This window comes from Bufo bufo, chromosome 2, assembly GCF_905171765.1.
Source record: "Bufo bufo chromosome 2, aBufBuf1.1, whole genome shotgun sequence".
In the NCBI taxonomy this organism is placed as follows: domain Eukaryota; kingdom Metazoa; phylum Chordata; class Amphibia; order Anura; family Bufonidae; genus Bufo; species Bufo bufo.
In genome coordinates, this window is record NC_053390.1 from 127,190,679 (window position 1) to 127,217,815 (window position 27,137).

General features: G+C 44.9%; 1 long non-coding RNA gene across 1 annotated transcript; it reads right to left on the reverse strand.

Moving 5' to 3' along the window:
• Nucleotides 1-15,967: 15,967 nt before the first annotated feature.
• LOC120991367 lies at nt 15,968-25,519 on the reverse strand. Its single transcript, XR_005776644.1, has 3 exons — nt 25,332-25,519; nt 24,766-24,768; nt 15,968-15,979 (listed from the first exon to the last, which is right to left on the reverse strand). It is a non-coding gene; the product is annotated as an uncharacterized LOC120991367 (long non-coding RNA).
• Nucleotides 25,520-27,137: the final 1,618 nt, after the last annotated feature.

The following is a 27,137-nucleotide window of genomic DNA, read 5'->3' on the forward strand; positions in this document are numbered from 1 at the left end:
GTCCAAGATGCATCCAGACATGGTCCTTCTGCTGTTCCTGATCGATTTCAGATGTGTTTCCATCACTTTCAGACCTTTTCTCATGCACTAGGCACCTTTCCCTCATCTGAGCAGGGGGTGCCTGGTTGTCTCCCATAGACTTCCATTATACTCGAGTGCTCGGCCGAGCGCACCAATTTCGCTATGTGTTCAGACAGTACCCGAACACCCGAAAACTTTGGTGCTCGCTCATCACTAATCCTGAGTTGATTTGACATTGTTTTCCTTTTTTTGTATTAATAGGAAAAAAAAAAAAAATATATATATATATATATATATATATATATCTGTTGTTCGGCAGTGAAGTTATATTGTACTACAGCCATTTAAGTGGTGCATTAAAAAGAAATATACGTACGCTCCATTAGCCGTTCTGTAGTGAATTATGATTGTTATATTTCTTTTTTTGGGGTGTAGAAATAGAAAAAAATAATACGTCTTTATTGCCGTTCTGCGGTGAAGTTACATTGTACTACAGCCGTTTACAGGGTGTATTAATAGGAAAGATACCTACGTCCCATTAGCCGTTCTGCGTTGATTTTACATTGTTTTATTATTTTTTTGGGAGGGGTGTATTAATAGGAAAAAAAATTATGGGAAAATATGTCATAATTGTCGTTCAGTCCGTGGGTGTGGCCTCCTTGCTGCACTCATGGGATTAGTATTTAGGCCTGTGTTTTCCTCAGTTCTGGGTCAGCTTTCTTGGGTTTTGTATCTCCTGTCAGTCTGTGTTCGTACTTTGCTTTTCCCCATGCGGCTGACCCTTGGGGACTTTGTCTGATTTTCTCCGTTCTTGGTTCTGCCTACTTTTTCATTATCATTCTCCGGCCTTTCCTCATTACCCTGTATGTCTTGTTATGTCTATGCTTAGCTTTGCTATGTTAGGTTATTACCTCTCTATGCTTTGTTATGTCCTCGCTTCTCCGGAAGGGGGTCTGTCGTTCCTCGGAGGGGGAATATTCCTGCTACTAGGGTATGTTTTTGCATTACCTGTGATTCCATGCCTGTACTTGCCTTGTTTATGTTTATGCCTCGTTCTACCTTTGGTCCACCAGTCCCTGCTGTCACTGGCTGGTTTACACTCTGGAGTTGCTTCTGGCAACTACTGTCTGGCAAAGTCTATCCCCACTATCAGGGGCCCTGGTGAAATCCGGGTGTTGCTTACATATGCCCCTTCAGAGTATTGCCAGTCAGTCACGCAGTGGGTTCCCACCCACTGAGCTTGCACAGAACATTGAACTTGTTTGTTTATATTCCTTGCTCTGGTTACTTTGAAATAAACTTCCTATATTCTCATATGTGTTTATTCATAGTTTGATGCCGGGCGATTCAGAGGTCTGTCACGTGGACCCCGGGTCGTGACAGGAAAAATATATATCATATCATAATTTCCGTTCAGTGGTGAAGTTACGGATACATGGACGGATCCGCAAAACACATACGGACATCTGAATGGAGCCTTACAGGGGGGTGATCAATGACAGGGGGGTGATCACCCCATATAGACTCCCTGATCACTCCCCTGTCATTGATCACCCCCCTGTCATTGATCACCCCCCTGTAAGGCTCCATTCAGATGTCCGTACGTGTTTTGCGGATCCGATCCATGTATCCGTGGATCCGTAAAAAACATACGGACGTCTGAATGGAGCCTTACAGGGGGGTGATCAATGACAGGGGAGTGATCAATGACAGGGGGGTGATCAGGGAGTCTATATGGGGTGATAACCCCCCTGTCATTGATCACCCTCCTGTAAAGCTCTATTCAGATGTCCGTATGTGTTTTGTGGATCCGATCCATGTATCCGTGGATCCGTAAAAAACATACGGACGTCTGAATGGAGCCTTATGTCTCATTCACACATCAGTGTTCGGCCAGTGTTTTCCATCAGTGATTGTGAGCCAAAATTGGAGCCTCCACAGACATAAAGTATAAGGCTGGGTTCACACGAGCGGATGCCGTGCGTAGCATCCGCTCCGTGAAAGAGTGCCAAGAGTTGTCACTGTGATTTCGTAGTAAAGAGATCACAGAGAGGCTCGGAGCATTATCAGTCATGTTAATGCTCCGTGCCTCTGCAGTCTGCATGGGGTCTTGGCACTCTTTCACGGAGCGGATGCCACGCACGGCATCCGCTCGTGTGAACCCAGCCTAAGGGAAAGGTCTGCACCTGTTTTTTGTTTAGAGCTGCACCTGGTTTTTGCTCACAATCACTGATGGAAATCACTGACCGAACACTGACTGTGTGAACGAAGCCTTACAGGGGGGTGATCAATGACAGGGGGTGATCAGGGAGTCTATATGGGGTGATCACCCCCCTGTAAGGCTCTAGTCAGACGTCTGTATGTGTTTTGCGGATCCGATCCATGTATCCGTGGATCCGTAAAAAACATACGGACGTCTGAATGGAGCCTTACAAGGGGGTGATCAATGACAGGGGGGGTTATCCCCCCATATAGACTCCCTGATCACCCCCCTGTCATTGATCACCCCCCTGTCATTGATCACCCCCCTGTAAGGCTCCATTCAGACATTTTTGGGGCCCAAGATAGCGGAAATTATTATTTATTTATTTTTTCTTACAAAGTCTCATTATACACTAACTTGTGTCAAAAAATAAAATCTCACATGAACTCACCATACCCCTCAAGGAATCCAAATGCGTAAATTTTTTTAGATATTTATATTCCAGACTTCTTCTCAGGGCCCTTAAAATGCCAGGGCAGTATAAATACCCCACATGTGACCCCATTTTGGAAAGTAGACACCCCAAGGTATTCGCTGAGGGGCATATTGAGTCCATGAAAGATTGAAATTTTTGTCCCAAGTTAGCGGAAAGGGAGACTTTGTGAGAAAAAACAAAAAAAAATCAATTTCCGCTAACTTGTGGCAAAAAAAAAATTGCTATGAACTCGCCATGCCCCTCATTGAATACCTTGGGGTGTCTTCTTTCCAAAATGGGGTCACATGTGGGGTATTTATACTGCCCTGGCATTTTAGGGGCCCTAAAGCGTGAGAAGAAGTCTGGGATCCAAATGTCTAAAAATGCCGTCCTAAAAGGAATGTGGGCCCCTTTGCGCATCTAGGCTGCAAAAAAGTGTCACACATCTGGTATCACGGTACTCAGGAGAAGTTGGGGAATGTGTTTTGGGGTGTCATTTTACATATACCCATGCTGGGTGAGAGAAATATCTCAGTCAAATGCCAACTTTGTATAAAAAAATGGGAAAAGCTGTCTTTTGACGAGATATTTATCTCACCCAGCATGGGTATATGTAAAATGACACCCCAAAACACATTGCCCAACTTCTCCTGAGTACGGCAATACCACATGTGTGACACTTTTTTGCAGCCTAGGTGGGCAAAGGGGCCCACATTCCAAAGAGCACCTTTAGGATTTCACAGGTCATTTTTTACACATTTTGATTTCAAACTACTTACCACACATTAGGGCCCCTAGAATGCCAGGGCAGTATAACTACCCCACAAGTAACCCCATTTTGGAAAGAAGACACCCCAAGGTATTCCGTGAGGGGCATGGCGAGTTCCTAGAATTTTTTGTCACAAGTTAGCAGAAAATGATGATTTTCTTTTCTTTTTTTTTCTTACAAAGTCTCATATTCCACTAACTTGTGACAAAAAATAAAAACTTCCATGAACTAACTATGCCCATCACGAAATACCTTGGGGTGTCTTCTTTCCAAAATGGGGTCACTTGTGGGGTAGTTATACTGCCCTGGCATTTTAGGGGCCCAAATGCGTGCGAAGTAGTTTGAAATCAAAATCTGTAAAAAATGGCCGGTGAAATCCGAAAGGTGCTCTTTGGAATGTGGGCCCCTGTCACGACTGTGACTGATCCAGACAGGTCTGGGAGGAGAAGGTCGCAGCGACTTGCTACTTGCGATAGCTTGTGAGTTTGCTCCATGGTTCAGGGTATGTCATCCGGGTTTTGCCTTGTGAACCTTTTTGTCCTGACTGGGAGTTTGTAGGCATCCATCTCAGGTGAGTCCTGTCTGCCACTCCCAGCTATTATATTAGTTTCAGTTTCACTTGCAGTCATTGCCAGATATAGTCCTTACTTCCAGTTCTATTCTGACCTTTGAAGGAGATCGTTTGATGGTGTTGCTGTGGAGCTCTTGTCCGGCGTGGACTGTCGTGATTCGGATCGCCTTCTCTGCTCGTGACTGGATAAGTCTATCTCTGCTATAGTTTGTTTGTTGCTGTCTTCCCATGCTGTTCTCCTAGACATGAGTGATGGTGACTAGTGCTCCCATCGGACTTTCCCCACTCTAGGCTTGTTAGGGTGACTGAGGGTTTAGGCATCCTGCTCGCCGAACGGGTTCACACCCCGTCTAGGGTATCAGGGCAGACAGGTGCTAGCTTAGGGTTAGTCAGGGGTGGCCATACTATTCCAATCCGTAGATAAGGGTCCCCCTTCCCCTCCGTCTGGTGCGACACTACTGCTGCTGGGATAGCGGTCGTGACAGCCCCTTTGCCCACCTAGTCTGCAAAAAAGTGTCACACATCTGGTATTGCCGTACTCAGGAGAAGTTGGGGAATGTGTTTTGGGGTGTCATTTTACATATACCCATGCTGGGTGAGAGAAATATCTTGGCAAAAGACAACTTTTCCCATTTTTTTTATACAAAGTTGGCATTTGACCAAGATATTTATCTCACCCAGCATGGGTATATGTAAAATGACACCCCAAAACACATTGCCCAACTTCTTCTGAGTACGGAAATACCACATGTGTGACACTTTTTTGCAGCCTAGGTGGGCAAAGGGGCCCACATTCCAAAGAGCACCTTTCGGATTTCACCGGCTATTTTTTAAAGATTTTTATTTCAAACTACTTCGCACGCATTTCGGCCCCTAAAATGCCAGGGCAGTATAACTACCCCACAAGTGACCCCATTTTGGCAAGAAGACACCCCAAGGTATTCCGTGAGGGGCATGGCGAGTTCCTATAATTTTTTTATTTTTTGTCACAAGTTAGCGGAAAATGATGATTTTATATATTTTTTTCTTACAAAGTCTCATATTCCACTAACTTGTGACAAAAAATAAAAAATTATAGGAACTCGCCATGCCCCTCACGGAATACCTTGGGGTGTCTTCTTTCCAAAATGGGGTCACTTGTGGGGTAGTTATACTGCCCTGGTATTCTAGGGGCCCTAATGTGTGGTAAGTAGTTTGAAATCAAAATGTGTAAAAAATGACCTGTGAAATCCTAAAGGTGCTCTTTGGAATGTGGGCCCCTTTGCTCACCTAGGCTGCAAAAAAGTGTCACACATCTGGTATTGCCGTACTCAGGAGAAGTTGGGGAATATGTTTTGGGGTGTCATTTTACATATACCCATGCTGGGTGAGATAAATATCTTGGTCAAATGCCAACTTTGTATAAAAAAATGGGAAAAGTTAAATTTCGATTAATAACAAAAAAAGTAAAAATGTCAGCAGCAATGAAATACCACCAAATGAAAGCTCTATTAGTGAGAAGAAAAGGAGGTAAAATTCATTTGGGTGGTAAGTTGCATGACCGAGCAATAAACGGTGAAAGTAGTGTAGGTCAGAAGTGTAAAAAGTGGCCTGGTCATTAAGGGTGTTTAAGGTAGGGAAGCTGAGGTGGTTAAAGCTCTCCCGTTTATCCTCAGTATTATTATGTGACAATATGTGATCCCCGTCTATGTCCTGAAATGCTGCCCTCAAGCCGGGAAATTGGCCTTTTTTAAATTCTGTGTTTATTCATCCCAATTTGAGAATCAAGGCCTAAAAGTATTGCTAATCTATTAAACAATGTGGACACCCCAATAACAGTAGAACTAGACAGCTTACTCACCCCAATTTCAGAATCAAGGCATACTAGAATTGCTTATCTATTTAAAAAGGTGGACGCCTCAATAACAGTAAATCTAGACAGCTTATTCACTCCAATTTGTGAATCAAGGCATACTAGAATTGCTTATCTATTAAACAAGGTGGACACCCCAGTAACCATAAAATTAGACTGCTTAGTCATCCCAATTTGGAAATCAAGGCCTAATATAATAGTTTATCTATTAAGCAAGGACAACACTGTTCAGGGATTGAAGCAAACTGTGCTGTCTCCTATGGATCCCTTCAGCTTCAGATTACAGTCACTGCACTGTCCCTGCAGTCTCCCTATGATCTCCCTATAGTATGTAAAACTCTCCTGACAATCTCCCTACACTGTCCCTGCACTCTCCCTATCCAATATTCCACAAGTAAAAGCTTTTTGCAACACTGTTCCTAGCACTTGTCAAGTCTCTCCCTATGCTCAGAATGCAGTGAAATGGCTGAGACCACGCAGGATAAGGCTTTTAAAGAGCTGTGACATCATAGGGGCTAGCTAGCTGCTTATTGGCTGTCTGCACAGCATTATGGGTAATTTCGCGTTCCCGAGCTTCTTACTTTTGCTATTACTAAATCTGCCCCTATGCTTTTCAAAGTAATAGGAAAAAATTACTACATTGCTAGCGTTAAACAGTTATCAAAATGTTACCTAGAATAGAAGACCAAATTTGTTTAAATTTTATTTTGGTTTGGATTCTAATGAATTGGTCAAAAATGTTTATTTATTCCGAATGGATTCTATCCAAATAAAAAGTTTTTTAAATGACAGTAAAAATTGGTGTATGACACTCTGAGGTCTTCTAGGACTCATTATTTCTCTCGTCTATCAATTAAAATTTTCTCTATCTCTATTTTCTCCTTCTCTTCAAACTCTTCAAAACAAAAATAGCAAATCAAGTTATCACTGACATACATAGCTATGGGTAAACGCATGGTTGGCTTTGTTAAAATAAAAGCCAAAATAACACTGGCACACACTGCCGTTGGATTTATGCCTATTAAAATTAAAAAAGAAAGGTCCCAAAAAGTGTCTCTTATGGTGAGCAGATGCCTGCCGGTGTTTAAATACACATGATGGTATCGGAATAAACAGTGGCTTGATTTGCCGTCTAAAAATCTTGCCTTAATGGGAGCAGATGGCTGCCCATGTTTACACACACAAAGTGTAGTATTGAAAGAAACAGTGGCTTGTTTTGAAGAAGTGTCAAAAATTCACCCTTTTTGGGAGCAGCAGCAGAACAGTATGGACGTGGAACCTCATGGACAAGGCAAATGTTGTGTGGCTCTGTAGGGGTAATAGTAGCTGCAGCAGCACAGCACAGCATAGAACCTAACATACAAATCAGTAAATGTGCAACTATGTAAGGTAGTATTACTAGTAGCAGCAAGTCAGCAGATGTGTGATTGTGTAGGTGTAGTAAAAGCAATGGCAAGGGAGTAGATGTATGGCTGTGTAGGGTTAGTAGTTGTGGCATTAAGGGGAGCTGCAGTAGCAGCAGCAATGCAATATGATACATGATGACAGTCAGACAGCAGCAGTGGCAGCAATTGCAGATATACTCATTGACCTTAGCCAGAGGTGTGTGAAAATCCTCAAGGATTGCCCAGTTGCAGTTAGTGGGAGACAGCCAGTAAGATATTTGCAGCTTGATACATTTTTTCTCTGTGGCCTATCTTGCCCAGGCTCTTCAGGTCTAAGACAGCATGGCAATGCTTCAGTTTACATGTGTAATTCTGTTGGGGATGGAAGACTGTTCATTGAAGAGCATGTGAATAAGTGGCTGGTGTGAAAATAAGACCAACACAAACATCAAGATGTCAATAGAACCTGGCCTGATTGCTGTGGTGCTGTGCTGCCATTGCTGTGCAAAATATATATCCAGTGGGGAGTGAAAGACTTGTACTGTTGCTGCCCATAACAGCTGCTCTATATGTCGATGGTGATGTGTATTTTGCCACTCAGTGACAATTGCAAGGAGAAGCCCATGTTCACTGCCATGTGAGAGTATAAGATAGGGGTGGTCTTTCTGGAGAACTAAAGATGGCTAGTTATCTTCCATCAAGACTGAGTGCATGGTATCAATTCCCTAAGGGGAATGTGTAAGAAACAGTCATGTAATGTCTCTAAGTTTCATTATCCTGGTAAACTGTGTTAAAATTTAATGTAAAATGCCTGCAGTATTCGTTTGGTCAATAGATGGCAGCATAGGACCAATTTGATTTGGAGTTTACCATAGAGAAAGATTATTATTGTGATACTGGTTCTTTAAGGCAGCAGCTAAGTGTTGAAGTGACACGCCCCTTATGATGTCACCCTGCCTCAGTGTGAGCAGGAAGAAGGAGGAAGAGAGACTTGAACTACAACTGCCGCCATATTGGCAAGATAGAAAACAAGTTCTGTGTTGTGTAAGACGTGTGTGTAGATACTAAAGGACTTCCCTGTGTGGCCAAGCTGTGTGCACTTCGGTCTAGAGACAAATGGAGTACAAAGAGATCGTGCATTTAGTGAAGCCAAGTTAAAAAGGACTGTGTGCAGGAACTAACCTGTGGAGCCGACATTGGGCTGAGTGAGTTGCCACAAACAGTAAAGAGACTCACAGTGCTGTCGAGGTAACTGTAAAATTCTGGATTATATTCAACTGGTTTTCCGGCCTGCTGAGGAGGAGTTCTTTGTTGCGGATCCTGCGTTGGTTAAAGGAAAAGGACGACATCGGGCCCCACCGTGCACTTCCACAAACTGTAAGAGGTCCACCTGGACCAATGAGATAAGGGGACGTTAGGGTCAGTTAGGGACAGTTTCTGGGTCTATTATTTCTTAGTGTCCGCACTGCGAATACGGACACAGTAAAGGTGAAAATTGTTGCAGTGTTTAACTTGTATTGTTTATACTGTTTTGAATATTTTGCTTGTCTTTACCTCTGTAACTTCACTGTTAACCTGCTTATTAATTTATAGTAAATGCAATTTTCTTAATCTTGACTTCTGCGTACGCACTCTTTTCTGGTTGCGGAGTCAAACCACCTGCCTTGCTCTCGGTTCACAAATTGCCGTAGTCTGGAAGACTCCGCCTATCAGAATGGACGGCGACGCACCCGTTAGGAGGGATGGTGCTGGAGGAAGAATGCCAGCAGGGGCTGTAATGAGTCAGTTAGCAAAGTTTAATGGCAATAATATGTCTGTGAGTGTGTGGGCAGAGCAGATACGAATGGTACAGCGCATGTACCAGACCGCACCAGAAGTACTAGTAGAGCTAGCCATATTGACGTTACAAGGAGATGCTAAGACTACAGTGATATTGCGGCCATTTGAACAAAGACAGACATTTGAGCAAGTTGTCCAGATTCTAGAAACTATTTATGGAGAAACCGCATTGCTGGGGTCCCTGCAGGCACGGTTCTTCCAGAGTGTACAAAAAGAGAATGAATGTCTCCCTCAGTATGCAAATGCCCTACAAGAACTGCTCCAAGATATTCAAGGGAAGGAAAGAGGGGGCTCACCAGCCTTCTGTAACCCTGATCGGACACTCCGTGACCAGTTTGTTCTGGGGATCCGTGATGGCAGTTTGACTTTTGCGATGCAGGACTTTATACGACCGGAGACTGATGCTAAATTTCATGACGTACAGGTAGAGGCCATCTCACGTGCCAATAGTACGGTTCAGAAGCCTCAGACCGCAGTTGGAGTTACATTGTCGCAGGGGGCTAGCTCTGGCCCAGAAACAGTGGAAAAAGGGACAGTTTAAGAGATACTTACAGTAATGCAGAAATTGCAAGAGCAAATGGAACACCTACAAACCAGTTGTAATGAGAATTCTATGAGAATTGCAAGCCTCCAGAAAACTAGAGATGAAGGGGTGGGCCGTTCACACCAAGAAGCTCAGAATTACCCACAACCCCTCTGGAGGGATGAGGATAGGACCTACCAATGTCCAGAGCAGCAACAAGCTTATGAGAGACCGCCGTTAAACTGAAATCTCCTGCTGCAGTAGGGCGGGTAGTAGGGAAAACTGAGAAGGAGACTATGAGGGGAGACTGCCCTGAAGAGGACCTGATCGCTGCAAGTCCCATCATACAGATGGAATTGGAAACTATTCCGGTTACCGGGATGATTGACACGGGTTCCCAAGTAACGACCCTGAGTAGAAACTGTTACGAACGGTACTTTCAGCAACATGTGAAATATGATCCCCATACATTCATACGAGTGGTCGCAGCTAACCCATTACCAGTGCTGGTGGTGGGAGTGGCCTGGATGAATGTCAGATTATGTGGCCAAGATCTAGGCAAGAAAGGCATTGTGGTGGTACAGGAGTCACATGAAGTAAAGGTCCCTGTCATCTTGGGGATGAATGTGTTAAAATAATTGGATCAGATTCTCTTTGAAAAGAAAGGTTGCGGTTATTGGAGAGAAACCACTAGCCATCGGCCTACTCAAACGGCCTTCCAGCGGCTGGTCCGAACATGTAGCTTACAGAAAAGTTCAGATACACAGTGTCCTCTTGCTCGAGTTTCGGTCCCTCTGCATACAAAAGTTACTTTGCCACCCAGACGGGAGATGATAGTGTCCATGCCTGTAGGCACCTGTAGGAAATTAGAGGGCATAGCTGTGTTGATAGAACCACTACCGACAGCCAGAAGAAGTGTTGATCCCCTAGTAGACCATTCCTTGGCAGTAGTCCGCAATGGGAGAGTACCCCTCCGATGTGTGAACACCCAGGATCAGAGTGTAGTCCTGTCCCCAGGAACCTCTATGTGACTCCGGAGGAAGTGAGGAAAGTGACCCCAATGCAGTTGAGGCCGGCTGAACGAGGTGAATGGACCGTAACCGTGTCTATGGGGGATGGCAAGGACCCCACTCCTAAATGGAATGGCGGTGCAATTCGAGAACAGATGAAGATAGAGACTTCTTCGTGTTCTCTGGAACAGATCCGGAAGGTAGATGAACTGTTATGGGAAAACCGCACAACCTTTGCACGTCATGCTGAAGATTTTGGATGTACAACAGGGATCTACCATGAGATTCCCACAGGAGACACCCCTCCAATCAGAGAGCGCTACCGACAAATTCCTCCACAGATGTATCAGGAGGTGAAAGAACTGTTGACCCAGATGCTGCAGAGTGGGATCATTCAAGAAAGCCAAAGTCCCCTGGCCAGTGGTACTAGTAAGGAAGAAAGATGGGTCCATTCGGTTTTGCGTAGACTATCGAAAGTTGAATACCTGCACCATATGAGATTCCTACCCCTTACCTCGGATTGAGGAGTCCCTTTCGGCACTAGGAAGAGCCTGGGACTTCTCCTCGCTAGATCTGGCTAGTGGGTATTGGCAGGTGCCAATAGCCGAGAAAGATAAGGAAAAGACAGCCTTTATCTTGCCCATGGGACTATACGAATTTAACCGGATGCCCTTTGGGTTGACAAATGCACCTGGAACGTTTCAACGATTGATGGAGAAAGGTCTTGGTGACTTCAACTTTGAGTTCACTCTCATCTACTTGGACGACATTATAGTGTACTCTGCAACCTTTGAGGACCATCTCCACCAGTTGGGACAAGTATTTCAACGATTGCAGGAACATGGGCTCAAACTGAAACCCAGTACATGTCAGTTGTTCCAATCTGAAATTGATTACTTGGGTCATTGTGTATCAGGAGAAGTGGTAAGGCCGTCGAGGGACAAGATAGCGGCTGTTCAAGATTGCCCGACACCGACTACCCTGCGAGAGGTGAGAGCGTTCCTGGGAGTAGCCGGCTACTATCGACGGTTTATTAAGGACTTTGCTAGGGTAGCAGCACCACTTAATGCTCTCCTACGAGGCACCTCCGGGGGTCCGAAGAACCGGTCCGTGAAATGGGGCCCTGAACAGGAACACGCCTTCCAGGCATTGAAGGAGGCTCTTGCAACGGCCCCAATCTTGGCGTATGCTGATTATTACTTGCCCTTCCAGCTATATACGGATGCAAGCCTGTATTGTTTTGGAGCGGTGCTCTCTCAGTTCCAGGATGGCCAAGAGCGTGTCATAGCGTATGCCAGCCGATCTTTGCGAGATTCTGAAAGAAACCCTGACAATTATAGTTCATTTAAGTTAGAACTGTTGGCACTGGTATGGGCTATGACGGAGAAATTCTCTGAATATTTGACCGGAGCTGAAGTCTTAGTACTGACTGACAACAACCCATTAGCTCACCTGGAAAATGCCAAGCTTGGGGCTTTGGAGCAGAGATGGATAGCCCGAAAGTCTAAGTTCAATTACCGCATTAAGTATCGGTCCAAGACAGGGAACCAAAATGCCGATGGACTTTCTAGGGTAACTACCCAGGCCTCCAGCGGAGACATGGATCATGAGTTAGAGCATGTGGAGGTTCCTGACTTCAGCAGATTTTCACAAGCCTTGGTCATTGCTATGCAATGTGCAGTGGAAGGGACTGAAACGGCTCCTTTCTTTGGCCCCTCACGACAGGAATGGGTGCAAATACAGCAGGCGAAAATGATCAAGTGTGTTGAGAAAGGCAAGAAACCCTGTAAAGAGGAAAGAGAACGACTGACACGTGAAATGCTATCAGTTCTGAGTCAGTGGGAAAAGTTAGAGATGAAAAATGGAGTGCTGTGCCGAAAGGTATATCTACCTTCTGAAATCGACATTCGTTACCAAATCGTAGTGCCTAGTGAACTGGCTCAATCTTCAGGCTCATAATAAGAATGGACATTTTGGTCATGAGAAGACCTTTCGTTGGCTACAGCGACTGATTTACTGCCCAGGCCTCCGTCAAATGGTCGAAGAAGTATGTCATAGATGTTGAACTTGTGAGATCCATAAGGCGATAGAACAAAGAGCTCCCCTGCAAACCATAGTGACCCAGGAACCTTTGGAGATCGTCATGATTGACTACCTAATGGTGGGCCCATCCAACAGTGGGCACCAGTACTGCCTCGTTATGGTGGACCACTTCACCAAATTTGCGGTGGTGACCGCCACCAAGGACCAGACCACTGAGTCGGCAGCTCGAGCCCTATGCCAAGATTTCATCCGAGTGTACGGGTGTCCACAACGCATCCACTCTGACCAAGGGGCTTGCTTTGAGGGACATGTAATGAAAGAGGTTCAACATATCTACGGGATGAAGAAGTCGCACACGACTCCATACCATCCCCAAGGAAACGGAGCCTGTGAACGATTCAATAGAACTCTGCTACAGATGGTGCGGACTTTGGAGGAGGACAAGAAGTTATAGTGGCCTCAGTTCTTGTTTGAGATGGTGTGGGCCTATAACAATCAGGTCCATTCTACAACAGGGTATTCTCCTTATACTCTCCTCTCTGGGCGAAGTGTCAGAGAGTTACAGTTAAATTATGTGGATGGGTTCCCTCCAAGAGATCCAGCCTCCTGGGTGCGGGCACACCGGCAGAGACTTGAGACAGTTCATCGATTGGTGCGGCAGCGTCTGCAAGAAAATTTATATCCTGATAAGACCCCGGTGCAAAGGGCACCATTGCAGCCAGGTGACCTGGTGCTGGTACGTGTCAAGAAGCCTCAAGGAAAATTGGAAAGCAGGTGGGAGGCTGTGCCGTATCGCGTAGTTGCCCGCAAGTATGCAAATGGGCCAGTGTACGAAGTCCAGAAGGAAGGAACTGATTGTGTCCGAGTACTTCACAGAAATATGTTGCGCCTGTGTCAATCTGAAGAAGCAAATTGTGATGGAACTGATAATGTCAACAAGCTCCCACAGTCAGAGACTGGTGGTGTGGAATGGGCTTACAATAATGAAGATGATTGTTGGCCAATCCCCACTCCTGAGGATGTTCCACCTGTGACTACTGTGCCCCCAGCCTGTACCCCCTCTGGTGCGGAGTCTGCTGGTCCTTCTCAGCCTATGGCTACAGCACCCCAGAGTATACCAATGGTTCTCAGACGCACCACTAGACAAAATGTTGGCACTCCCCCTGTTCGGTATGCGCAGGATGAGTTTATTTGGCCTGCCATACAACGGTACATTACCACTCTACGTATAAGAGTACAGCCCTCTGGATATTCAGTCATTGGCAGGGACTGCCAATCTTAAAGTGGGGGGGAATATGTAAGAAACAGTCATGTAATGTCTCTAAGTTTCATTATCCTGGTAAACTGTGTTAAAAATTAATGTAAAATGCCTGCAGTATTCGTTTGGTCAATAGATGGCAGCATAGGACCAATTTGAATTGGAGTTTACCATAGAGAAAGTGTATTACTGTGATACTGGTTCTTTAAGGCAGCAGCTAAGTGTTGAAGTGACACGCCCCTTATGATGTCACCCTGCCTCAGTGTGAGCAGGAAGAAGGAGGAAGAGAGACTTAAACTACAACTGCCGCCATATTGGCAAGATAGAAAACAAGTTCTGTGTTGTGTAAGACGTGTGTGTAGATACTAAAGGACTTCCCTGTGTGGCCAAGCTGTGTGAACTTCGGTCTAGAGACGAATGGAGTACAAAGAGACCGTGCATTTAGTGAAGCCAAGTTAAAAAGGACTGTGTGCAGGAACTAACCTGTGGAGCCGACATAGGGCTGAGTGAGTTGCCACAAACAGTAAAGAGACTCACAGTGCTGTCAAGGTACCGGACAGTAACTGTAAAATTCTGGATTATATTCAACTGGTTTTCCGGCCTGCTGAGGAGGAGTTCTTTGTTGCGGATCCTGCGTTGGTTAAAGGAAAAGGACGACATCGGGCCCCACCGTGCACTTCCACAAACTGTAAGAGGTCCACCTGGACCAATGGGATAAGGGGGGTGCGCACCCGCTTGAACGTTAGGGTCAGTTAGGGACAGTTTCTGGGACTATTATTTCTTAGTGTCCGCACTGCGAATACGGACACAGTAAAGGTGAAAATTGATGCAGTGTTTAACTTGTATTGTTCATACTGTTTGGAATATTTTGCTTGTCTTTACCTCTGTAACTTCACTGTTAACCTGCTTTTATTAATTTATAGTAAATGCAATTTTCTTAATCTTGACTTCTGCGTACGCACTCTTTTCTGGTTGCGGAGTCAAACCTGCCTTGCTCTCGGTTCACAAATGTAATCCACTTATTGGTAAGACAGTGACTTCACGGCCAGCAACTTGGGGAAATGGGAGTTCAGCTTGCGAACAAATGGATTGCCGGGCGTGTATAAGTTGTTTAGGTACCACAAATTCCTTTATGGATAACTGAGGATGGAGTTGCGGAGGAGGAGTAGTCTAACTTAGAGAAGCAGTAACTGATAATGACAATGGCAAGAACTTTGTACTGCTTGTGGATGCAGTCTGGCTGCCATAAAGACCAGAAGAAGGGGGAATTCTTGTTCTGATTACTAGCCACTTTTTTTTTCCTACAACACAGCCATGGTGCCTATGTTTGTGTTTCAACGTCTAAGAGAGACACCTGCACAGAGCTACCAGCAGCTGAGCCTGGCCTAGGTCTGGCAGATTTTGAGTATGCGCCAATGGTATCAGTGACATCACCTGTTCCCAGGCTGATCACAAAAGAAGCACATTTGGCCCTGACAGTTTTTCTGGATGTTTTTGCTTTATGTTGTTTCTGCTGTATATTCTGTCACAGCCACCACCCTCTTCCTCTGATGTCCCCTCTTCCTTAGCACACTAATCTGGTTCCCAGGTCCTGTACTACACATAATCATCATAGTCCTCACCCTCCCCGCCACTTTTATCAGACTGTGATGTCATCAGGGGCTCCTTGTCACCTCTCACGATTCCCTGACCTGTATTTGCCCTGAGTGCCACTGTTGCCATGGCTACCACTGTCCCTACTGCCACCACCATGGCTACAAGTCCCATTACTACTATTACCACCAACACCGCTATGCTTTTGAGTTATTGGGTCCCTCGTCTCTGCCTGAACCTCCTCCTCATGACAGTTGAAATGCTGACTTTTCTCATACAACTCTGCAATAAAAAGACTATCTTGAGTATCTTCCAAAGACATCTCCTGCCCACAACCACACTATACACTGCTATTGACATTTTAAAATGTGTTTAATTGCACACCTTTAAACAGTAAAAAAAAAAAAATGCAACAGGTATTTGGGAAAAAATACAGACTCAATTAAATGTCCTCTGGCTGTGATCACACTGTACACTGCAATTGATAAACTAAAATGTTTTCAATGTGCACACTTATAAACAATAGAAAAATTGCAACAGGTTTTTGGGAAACAGAAAAAGGTGCCATTGGACATCCCCAGGCTGCAACCACACTATACACCCCAACTGACACACTAAGGGTAGAAAAATTGCAACAGTTTATTGGTTAAAAAAATAATGGCACAATTGCACATCCCCTGGCTGCAACCACACTGTACACTGCAATTGATGCATTAAAATACTCCTAATATACAGTAGAAATATTGCAAAATATCTTTGCACACTTATAAATGGTAGAAACAATGCAACATGTTTTTTGGAAAAAAATACAGACCCACTTAGACATCCCCTTCCTGTGACCACACTATACACTGCAAGTGACACACTAAAATATGTTTAATTGTGCACTTTTATATGGTAGTATTGATACATTAAAATATACTTATTTGCACACCTTGGAGAGAAAAAGGTGTAATTGCATGGAATATGCAGTAAAAACGATGCTGCTGGCGATGCCGTGAAATATGCCTATTCCATATTTATGACTTGTAGAATCTTTGAAATAGGAACACTGCAGCACATGTAGTTATGAACAGCTCCAGTAGCCCTAACTGTAAGGCCTCCTGCACACGAACGTATTTTTTTGCGGTCCGCAAAAACGGGTCCCATTTTTCCGTGATCCGTGACCGTTTTTTCGTCCGTGGGTCTTCCTTGATTTTTGGAGGATCCACGGACATGAAAAAAAAGTCGTTTTGGTGTCCGCCTGGCCGTGTGGAGCCAAACGGATCCGTCCTGAATTACAATGCAAGTCAATGGGGACGGATCCATTTGACGTTGACACAATATGGTGCAATTTCAAACGGATCCGTCCCCCATTGACTTTCAATGTAAAGTCAGGAGTTAATATACCATCGGATCGGAGTTTTCTCCAATCCGATGGTATATTTTAACTTGAAGCGTCCCCATCACCATGGGAACGCCTCTATGTTAGAATATACCGTCGGATTTGAGTTACATCGTGAAACTCAAATCCGACAGTATATTCTAACACAGAGGCGTTCCCATGGTGATGGGGACGCTTCAGGTTAGAATATACTAAAAGAACTGTGTACATGACTGCCCCCTGCTGCCTGGCAGGTGCTGCCAGGCAGCAGGGGGCAGCCCCCCCCTGTAGTTAACACATTGGTGGCCAGTGTGGCCGGCCCCCCCCTTTCTCCCCTGTAGTTAACTCATTGGTGGCCAGTGCGGCCGCCCGCCCCCCTGTAGTTAACTCATTGGTGGCCAGTGGGCCCTCCCCCTCCCCTGTAGCTAACTCATTGGTGGCCAGTGGGCCCCCCCTTCCCTGTAGTTAACTCATTGGTGGCCAGTGTGGCCGGCCCCCCTCCCTCCCCTGTAGTTAACTTGTTGGTGGCCAGTGGGCCCCCCCCTCCCTCCCCCTCCTAATTAAAATCTCCCACCTATCATTGGTGGCAGCGGAGTGTACCGATCGGAGTCCCAGTTTAATCGCTGGGGCTCCGATCGGTAACCATGGCAACCAGGACGCTACTGCAGTCCCGGTTGCCATGGTTACTTAGCAATTTGTAGAACCATTATACTTACCTGCGAGCTGCGATGGTCTGCGTCCGGTCGGGAGCGCCTCCTACTGGTAAGTGACAGGTCCGGCCGGGAGCTCCTCCTACTGGTAAGTGACATGACCTGTCACTTACCAGTAGGAGGAGCTCCCGGCCGGACCTGTCACTTACCAGTAGGAGGAGCTCCCGACCGGACGCAGACAATCGCAGCTCGCAGGTAAGTATAATGGTTCTACAAATTGCTAAGTAACCATGGCAACCGGGACTGCAGTAGCGTCCTGGTTGCCATGGTTACTGATCGTAGCCCCAGCGATTAAACTGGGACTCCGATCTGTACACTCCGCTGCCACCAATGATAGGGGGGAGATTTTAATTAGGAGGGGGAGGGAGGGGAGAAGGCCCACTGGCCACCAACGAGTTAACTACAGGGGAGGGAGGGGGGGGCCCACTGGCCACCAATGAGTTAACTACAGGGGAGGGGGGGCCCACTGGCCACCAATGAGTTAACTACAGGGGAGGGGGGGGCCGGCCGCACTGGCCACCAATGAGTTAACTACAGGGGAGGGAGGGGGGGCCCACTGGCCACCAATGAGTTAACTACAGGGGAGGGGGGGGCCCACTGGCCACCAATGAGTTAACTACAGGGGAGGGGGGGGGGGGCGGCCGCACTGGCCACCAATGAGTTAACTACAGGGGAGGGAGGGGGGGGGGGCGGCCACACTGGCCACCAATGTGTTAACTACAGGGGGGGGGGCTGCCCCCTGCTGCCTGGCAGCACCTTCCAGGCAGCAGGGGGCAGTCATGTACACAGTTCTGTTAGTATATTCTAACCTGAAGCGTCCCCATCACCATGGGAACGCCTCTGTGTTAGAATATACTGTCGGTTCTGAGTTTTCACGAAGTGAAAACTCAGCTTTGAAAAAGCTTTTATGCAGACGGATCTTCGGATCCGTCTGTATAAAAACTAACCTACGGCCACGGATCACGGACACGGATGCCAATCTTGTGTGCATCCGTGTTCTTTCACGGACCCATTGACTTGAATGGGTCCGTGAACCGTTGGCCGTGAAAAAAATAGGACAGGTCATATTTTTTTCACAGCCAGGAAACACGGATCACGGATGCGGCTGCAAAACGGTGCATTTTCCGATTTTTCCACGGACCCATTGAAAGTCAATGGGTCCGCGAAAAAAAACGGAAAACGGCACAACGGCCACGGCTGCACACAACGGTCGTGTGCATGAGGCCTTAGGCATACAGTAGACTACCTGTACCTATTCTGTCCTTAATGATGAAACCTGACTTTCTAACTAGTAGTTCAATCTACCTAACTAAAAATGTCTTCTTCACAATCCCTACACTGACCTTGAAAGATCCTAAAATGATTGCCTTGTGTGTCTAACTGTCAGAGACATGTCCTATCACCTCATTGGCTGAGCTCACAATAGCATCTGTGCTTCAGAGCTAGCATAGAACCTGATAGACCAGCCAGTATCCTCCTGCTGATTGGCTGTCAGGCTGACTGCAAAGCCCTGCCTGGGCTCATGTCATCATCTTTCTTAATCCTATCTGCCCTGTTTGCCTTGCTAGTGTACTGAAATGTAAAAGAAAAGTTCTGGTGTCGTTTTGATTAATTCGTCCAAAGCAAATTGTCAAAACTTTGGATTTGTTTGGAGGAAGATATTTTGGGAAACTTCTGGTGAATTTGATTAAGGGTACTTTCACACTAGCATTTTTGTTTTCAGGTATTGAGCCCCTAGGAGGGAATTCAATACCGGAAAACAAAAACGCTAGTCTGATCAGTTTTATCCTAATGCATTCTGAATGGAGAGCATTCCGTTCAGTATGCATCAGGATGCATCAGTTCAGTCCCTCTTACGTTTTTTGGCCGGAGAAAATACCACAGTATGCTGCAGTTTTTTCTCCAGCTACAAATCCTGAACACTCGCCGGAATGCCAGATCTGGCACTAATTTCCATTGAAATGTTCTTTCCATCCGCGCATTCCGGATCAGTTCATTCCATCCGCGCATGCGCAGACCATTAAATCTGTGAAAAAAATAAATACCGGATCCGTTTTTCTGGATGACAACCGGACAGACGGATCCGGTATTGCAATGCATTTGTGAGACTCAGTCACAAATGCATCCGTTTGCGTCCAGATTGGCGGGTCCGGCTGGCAGTTCCGGCGAAGGAACTGCCTGCTGGAATCCTCTGCCGCAAGTGGGAAAGTACCCTTATTTAATCGATTTGCTCATCTCTGTTCCCTAGACTTCATTTTTTCCAATAATTTTATTAGATAATTTAATAGATCGAGGTGCTGAGAACATTTCCTTTTGATAGGACATAAAAAAAAAAAAGAAAGATAATGTTAGAAAATGCAGTTTCTACTTAATTTACTGTGTTTTTAGATTTTATGCAAGCTTCACAGAAGAGAGTAATAATTTGCTACTTGACCTACCGCAGACAGATTTTAACCTCCAAAAAAAATAAAAAAATTGTTTCCTCTGCCAGGCAAAATCTATTTTATTTCTTACTTTTCAGGCTGTATTCATGTTCTGAGAGAAACTCACCCACACAAAAACGCACACAGTGCCAGAATCTTGAAGTCTTTAATATCTGTTTAACAGCCAAGGTAACACCTGCTCTTTTGACATGCATTAAATTTGATTCACGGATTGAGCTGTTGAAAAAAAAAATGAAAATCTGTTAAACTCAATTTTGTATTTGGATTATGCAGGAAGGAGTTCACAGATGTCAATTATAGGACTTTATTAGGGTGAATCAGCTCATTAGAAAGTACTCTGGCAATTTGCATAATTTTACACTTAAGTTTGTTTTTTCCACATGTATCATGACCCTATGAGGTTGCAAGCTGTCATACTATGACAGAGAGCGAATTCATAAGGTAGCAAGGCTACAGATTATATATGCGCAACACAAGCAATATTTTAACACACTTAATCTAATTTGAATCTAACAACAAAAATTATACTTCTACTTTTGTAAACCATGAACGACCAGTAATGTGCATTGTAGTAAGATTGGGAGAGTTTTACTAAACAAAATGCATACATCCTGTGCGCGAAGATTTATTATGTGTTTTAGACACTTTAGGCTGCGTTCACACGGGCGAGTATTCCGCGCGGGTGCAATGCGGTAGGTGAACGCATTGCACCCATACTGAATCCCGACCCATTCATTTCAATGGGGCTGTTCGCATGAGCGGTGATTTTCATGCATCACTTGTGCGTTGCGTGAAAATCGCAGCATGCTCTATATTCTGCGCTTTTCACGCAACGCAGGCCCCATAGAAGTGAATGGGGTTGCGTGAAAATCGCAAGCATCCGCAAGCAAGTGCGGATGCGGTGCGATTTTCACGCATGGTTGCTAGGTGACAGTCTATTCACTGTATTATTTTCCCTTGTAACATGGTTATAATGGAAAATAATAGCATTCTGAATACAGAATGCTTAGTAGGTGATCAATTGAGGGTTAAAAAAAATAAAAAATAAATTAACTCACCTTCTCCTCTTGTTCGTGTAGTTCCCGGTCTCTTCTTTACTTTTTTAAAGATGAGCTATGGGCTAAAGGACCTGTGGTGACGTCAGATCACATGCTCCAATCACATGGTCCATCACCAAGTGATTGGAGCATGTGATCTGACGTCACCAAAGGTCCTTTAGCCCATAGCTCATCTTTAAAAAAGTAAAGAAGAGACCGGGAACTACACGAACAAGAGGAGAAGGTGAGTTAATTTATTTTTTATTTTTTTTAACCCTCAATTGATCACCTACTAAGCATTCTGTATTCAGAATGCTATTATTTTCCCTTATAACCATGTTATAAGGGAAAATAATAACATCTACACAACACCGAACCCAAACCTGAACTTCTGTGAAGAATTTCGGGTCTGGGTACCACAGTCGGTTTTTTATCACGCGCGTGCAAAACACATTGCACCCGCGCGATAAAAACTGAACATCGGAACGCAATCACAGTCAAAACTGACTGCAATTGCATTCCTACTCGCGCGGGTTTGCCGCAATACACCAGGACGCATCCGGACCTAATCCGGAGACGCTCGTGTGAACCCAGCCTTACATGCCTCACTACATGGTTTTAAAAATGGGTGAGGCTTAGAGGAGTCGTAAAACACACCATATGTATTAATGCTGCAAAACATTGGTATAAAATAAGCAAGCAAGATAAATATAGCGTCATAAATTTGCCACAACTTCGTTCTTACACACAGAGGAAAGTTATCATGAGGGTAATAGTCGGCACATCTTCAACTCTAAGGCCTCTTTCACACGGGCGAGTTTTCCATGTGGGTGCAATGCGTGAGGTGAACACATTGCACCCTCACTGAATCTGGACCCATTCATTACTATGGGGCTGTGCACATGAGCGGTGATTTTCACGCATCACTTGTGCGTTGCGTGAAAATTGCAGCATGTTCTATATTGTGCGTTTTGAACGCAATGCAGGCCCCATAGAAGTGAATGGGGTTGCGTGAAAATCGCAAGCATCCGCAAGCAAGTGCGGATGCGGTGCGATTTTCAAGCATGGTTTCTAGGTGATGATCGGGATGGGGACCCAAACATTATTATTTTCCCTTATAACATGGTTATAAGGGAAAATAATAGCATTCTTAATACAGAATGCTAAGTAAATTAGGGATGGAGGGGTTAATTTTTTTTTAAAATTAATTAAACTCACCTCATCCACTTGTTCGCACTGCCCGGCTTGTCTTCTTTCTTATTCTTTAATGACCTGGGAGGAAAAGGACCCTTGGTAACGTCACTGCGCTCATCACATGGTCCATCACTATGGTGATGGACCACGTGATGGACCATGTAATGAGCGCAGTGACGTCACCAAAGTCCTTTTCCTCCCAGGTCATCAAAGAAGAAGAAAGAAGACGAGCCGGGCAGCGCAAACAAGTGGATGAGGTGAGTTAAAAAATGTATTTATTTTTTTTTAACCCCTCCGTCCCTAATTTACTTAGCATTCTGTATTAAGAATGCTATTATTTTCCCTTATAACAATCTTATAAGGGAAAACAATAAAATATACACAACACCTAACCCAAACCCGAACTTCTGTGAAGAAGCCCGGGTCTGGGTACCAAACATGCTAATTTTATTCACGCGCGTGCAAAACGCATTAAAACGCTTTGCACTCACGCGGAAAAATTGCACATTTTCCCGCAACGCACCCGCATCCTATCCGGCCCTCAGACGCGACGCCCGTGTGAAAGAGGCCTAAGGCTAGTTTCACATTAACGTTATTAGCTCCAGAGGGCACCTGGACCGGGGAGGCATTGTGGTAACATCCATCAATACCGGATCTAAAGAGCTCCAGCAGGCTGTTCTCTGCCAGAACAGCCTGCCAGAACTAATAACCCTAGTAAAACTAACCTAAGGCCCCTTGCAGACGAGCGTGTCTGGATAAGATCAGGATGCGTTGCGGCAAACCCGCATGAGTAGGTACGCAATTGCAGTCAGTTTTGACTGCGATTGCGTTCCGTTGTTAAGTTTTTATCACGCGGGTGCAATGTGTTTTGCACGTGCGTGATAAAAACTTAATGTGGTACCCAGACCCGAACTTCTTCACAGAAGTTCAGGTTTGGGTTCAAGGTTGTGTAGATTGTATTATTTCCCCTTATAACATGGTCATAAGGGAAAATAATAGCATTCTGAATACAGAATGCATAGTACAATAGGGCTGGAGGGATTAAAAAAAAAAATTTAAAAAATTTAACTCATCTTAATCCACTTGATTGCGCAGCCGGCATCTCTTCTTTCTTCTTGTTTGAGGAATAGGACCTTTGATGACGTCACTGTGCTCATCACATGGTCCATCACATGATCTTTTACCATGGCGATGGATCATGTGACGGACCATGTGATGAGTGCAGTGACGTCATCAAAGGTCGTTTTCCTGTGCATAGCAAAGAAGAAGACAGAAGAGAAGCCGGACATGATCAAGTGTATTAAGGTGAGTTATCTTATTTTTTATTTATTTTTTAACCCCTCCAGCCCTATTGTACTATGCATTCTGTATTAAGAATGCTATTATTTTCCCTTATAACCATGTTATAAGGGAAAATAATAATGATCGGGTCTCCATCCCGATTGTCTCCTAGCAACCGTGCGTGAAAATTGCACCGCATCCGCACTTGCTTGCGGATGCTTGCGATTTTCACACAGCCCCATTCAATTCTATGGGGCCTGTGTTGCATGACAAATGCAGAATATAGAACATGTTGCGATTTTCACACGAGCGAGTTTTCCGCGCGGGTGCAATGCGTGACGTGAACGCATTGCACCCGCACTGAATCCGGATCCATTAATTTCTATGGGGCTGTGCACAAGAGCAGTGATTTTCACGCATCACTTGTGCGTTGCGTGAAAATCGCAGCATGTTCTATATTCTGCGTTTTTCATAGAATTGAATGGGCTGCGTGAAAATTGCAAGCGTCCGCAAGCAAGTGCGGATGCGGTGCGATTTTCACGCACGATTGCTTAGAGACGATCGGGATGGGGACCCGTTCATTATTATTTTCCCTTATAACATGGTTATAAGGGAAAATAATAGCATTCTTAATATAGAATGCATAGTACAATAGGGCTGGAGGGGTTAAAAAAAAAATTATAATAATATAACTCACCTTAATCCACTTGATCGCGCAGCCCGGCTTCTCTTCTGTCTTCTTCTTTGCTGTGCACAGGAAAATGACCTTTGATGATGTCACTGCGCTCATCACATTTTCCGTCACATGATCCGTCACCATGGTAAAAGATCATGTGATGGACCATGTGATGAGCGCAGTGACGTCATCAAAAGTCCAATTCTTCAAAGAAGAAGACAGAAGAGATGCCGGCTGCGCGATCAAGTGGATTAAGGTGAGTTAAATTATTATTATTATTTTTTTAACCCCTCCAGCACTATTGTACTATGCATTCTGTATTCAGAATGCTATTATTTTCCCTTACAACCATGTTATAAGGGGAAATAATACAATCTACACAACCTTGAACCCAAACCTGAACTTCTGTGAAGAAGTTCGGGTCTGGGTACCACATTCAGTTTTTTATCACGCGCGTGCAAAACACATTGCACCCGCGCGATAAAAACTGAACAACGGAACGCAATTGCAGTCAAGACTGACTGCAATTGCGTACCTACTCGCGCGGGTTTGCCGCAACGCATCCGGACATTATCCGGACACGCTGGTCTGCAAGGGGCCTAACACTTTTGTATAGAAATGCTATTCCAGGTTTTTGACTCCTTATCTTTAGGGTTCATAAACACGAATGTGTGTTCCACGTTCTGTGGATCGCAAATTGTGGTCCGCAATGCACGGGCACTGTCATTGTGCATGCTATTTGCGTATGCGGACCCATTCACTTGAATGGATCCACGATCCACAAGAGACGGTCTGCACCACAAAAAAAATAGGGCATCCTCTATTTTATGCGGTGCGGAGGCATGGACCGAAATCCCACAGAATCGCTTTGTAGTACTTCAGTGGGCATCTGATCCATGACTCCACTCCGCACGCTTCATATCTTGTGGATTGCGAACCCATTCGATTGAATGGGTCTGCATCCGTTATATGAAGTGCACAAGGCCAGTTCCCATATGTTGCAGATCTGCTGTTTGCGGTCCACAATACGGGCAGGGGGGACACTCGTTTGTGCGCAATTATTGGATGTGCAAAACATGTATACCGTCCGTGTGCATTCTGCATTTTGTGTAACAGAATGGCCAGCCCCTAATAGAAAAGTCCTAACCTTGTCTGTAATATGGACAATAATAGGACATGTTCTATTTTTTTTGCGGAACGGCCATGCAGACACAGAATGCACACAGAGTAATTTCCTTTTTTTTTTTTACGGTCCCATTGAACTGAATGGTTCCACATCTGGACCACAAAAGAACGGAATGGACACTGAAAAAAAAAACTGTATGTCTACATCCATTCTGTAATGTTTCGGAATGGATGCAGATCCATTCACCTCAATGGGGACACAAAAGATGAGGACAGCACACCGTGTTCTGTACGCATTCGTACTTCTGCTCCGCAGCCCCGCAAAAAAAATAGAACATGTCCTATTCTTCTCCGAATTGGAATTTCTATCATAGGGCTGGCCGTGCTGCAAAATGTGGAATGCACATGGCTGGTATCTGTGTTTTGCAGACTGCAAAAATGGGTACGGTCATCTGAATAAGCCCTTAGGGCTCATATACACAGCTGTTATAGTTTTTGAGGTTAACAAATTGCAGATACGCAAAACACGGATAACGGCCGTGTGTGTTCCGCATTTTGCGGAACAGAACATCCTGCCCTCTATAGCACTGACTCATCCTTGTATGTAAAATGGACAAGAATAAGATCTAATTATTTTTTTTGCGGGGACATACAGATGTGAACAGCACATGGGTCTGCTGTCCGCATCTTTTGCAGCCACATTGAAGTGAATGAAAACCAAAAATATGTTTCTGTGAATGAGTCCTTACTGGAATGAGTCTGTGACTTTTCGTGAGGCTTTTTAAAAAAAAGTTTCAGGCGGTAGTTTTTAATTAGTTTTTGACTGTGGTTTATTTGCTTACCTATTGACTTCTATGGAATCCACAATCAAATTTTCAGAGAAGTAATGGTATGTTCACACGTCGGATTTTGTCTGCGACAAAAGCAGCCATATAGTCTATGCCATGAGTTTTTGTTTTGAATGTCATTCAATGGAGCTAAACTGCATGCATGCTCCTTCTACAGCTTTCTGAAGGCACCATGCTGTGACTAAGGCTACTTTCACACTTGCGGCAGAGAGATCCGGCAAGCAGTTCCGTCGCCGGAGCTGCCTGCCGGATCAGGCAAAATGTATGCTAACTGATGGCATTAGTAAGACTGATCAGGATCCTGATCAGTCTTAAAAATGCCTGATCAGTCGAAAAAATGCATTGAAATGCCGGATCCGTCTTTCCGGTGTCATCCGGCAAAAACGGATCCGGCATTTATTTTTTCACCTTTTTTTCAGTCTGCGCATGCGCATACCGGAAGGACGGATCCGGCATTCCGGTATTCTGAATGCCGGATCCGGCACTAATACATTCCTATGGGAAAAAATGCCTGATCCGGCATTCAGGCAAGTCTTCAGTTTTTTTAGCCGGAGATAAAACCGTAGCATGCTACGGTTTTCTCTTTTGCCTGATCAGTCAAAACGACTGAACTGAAGACATACTGATGCAAACTGAACGGATTACTCTCCATTCAGAATGCATGGGGACATACCTGATCAGTTCTTTTCCGGTATAGAGCCCCTGTGACGGAACTCTATGCCGGAAAAGAACAACGCAAGTGTGAAAGTAGCCTAAGCCAGGAATGGACATAAAATACAAAAAAGTTATTTTCAGGTGCAGATGGGAGATCAGATTTTTATCATGGAAAGCATAGAGCGAAGGACTGTTTTCGGAAATTGAGAAGTTCATGTCGGACTGCAAAATCTGCAATCAAAAAATTTCATGCAACAACCTAT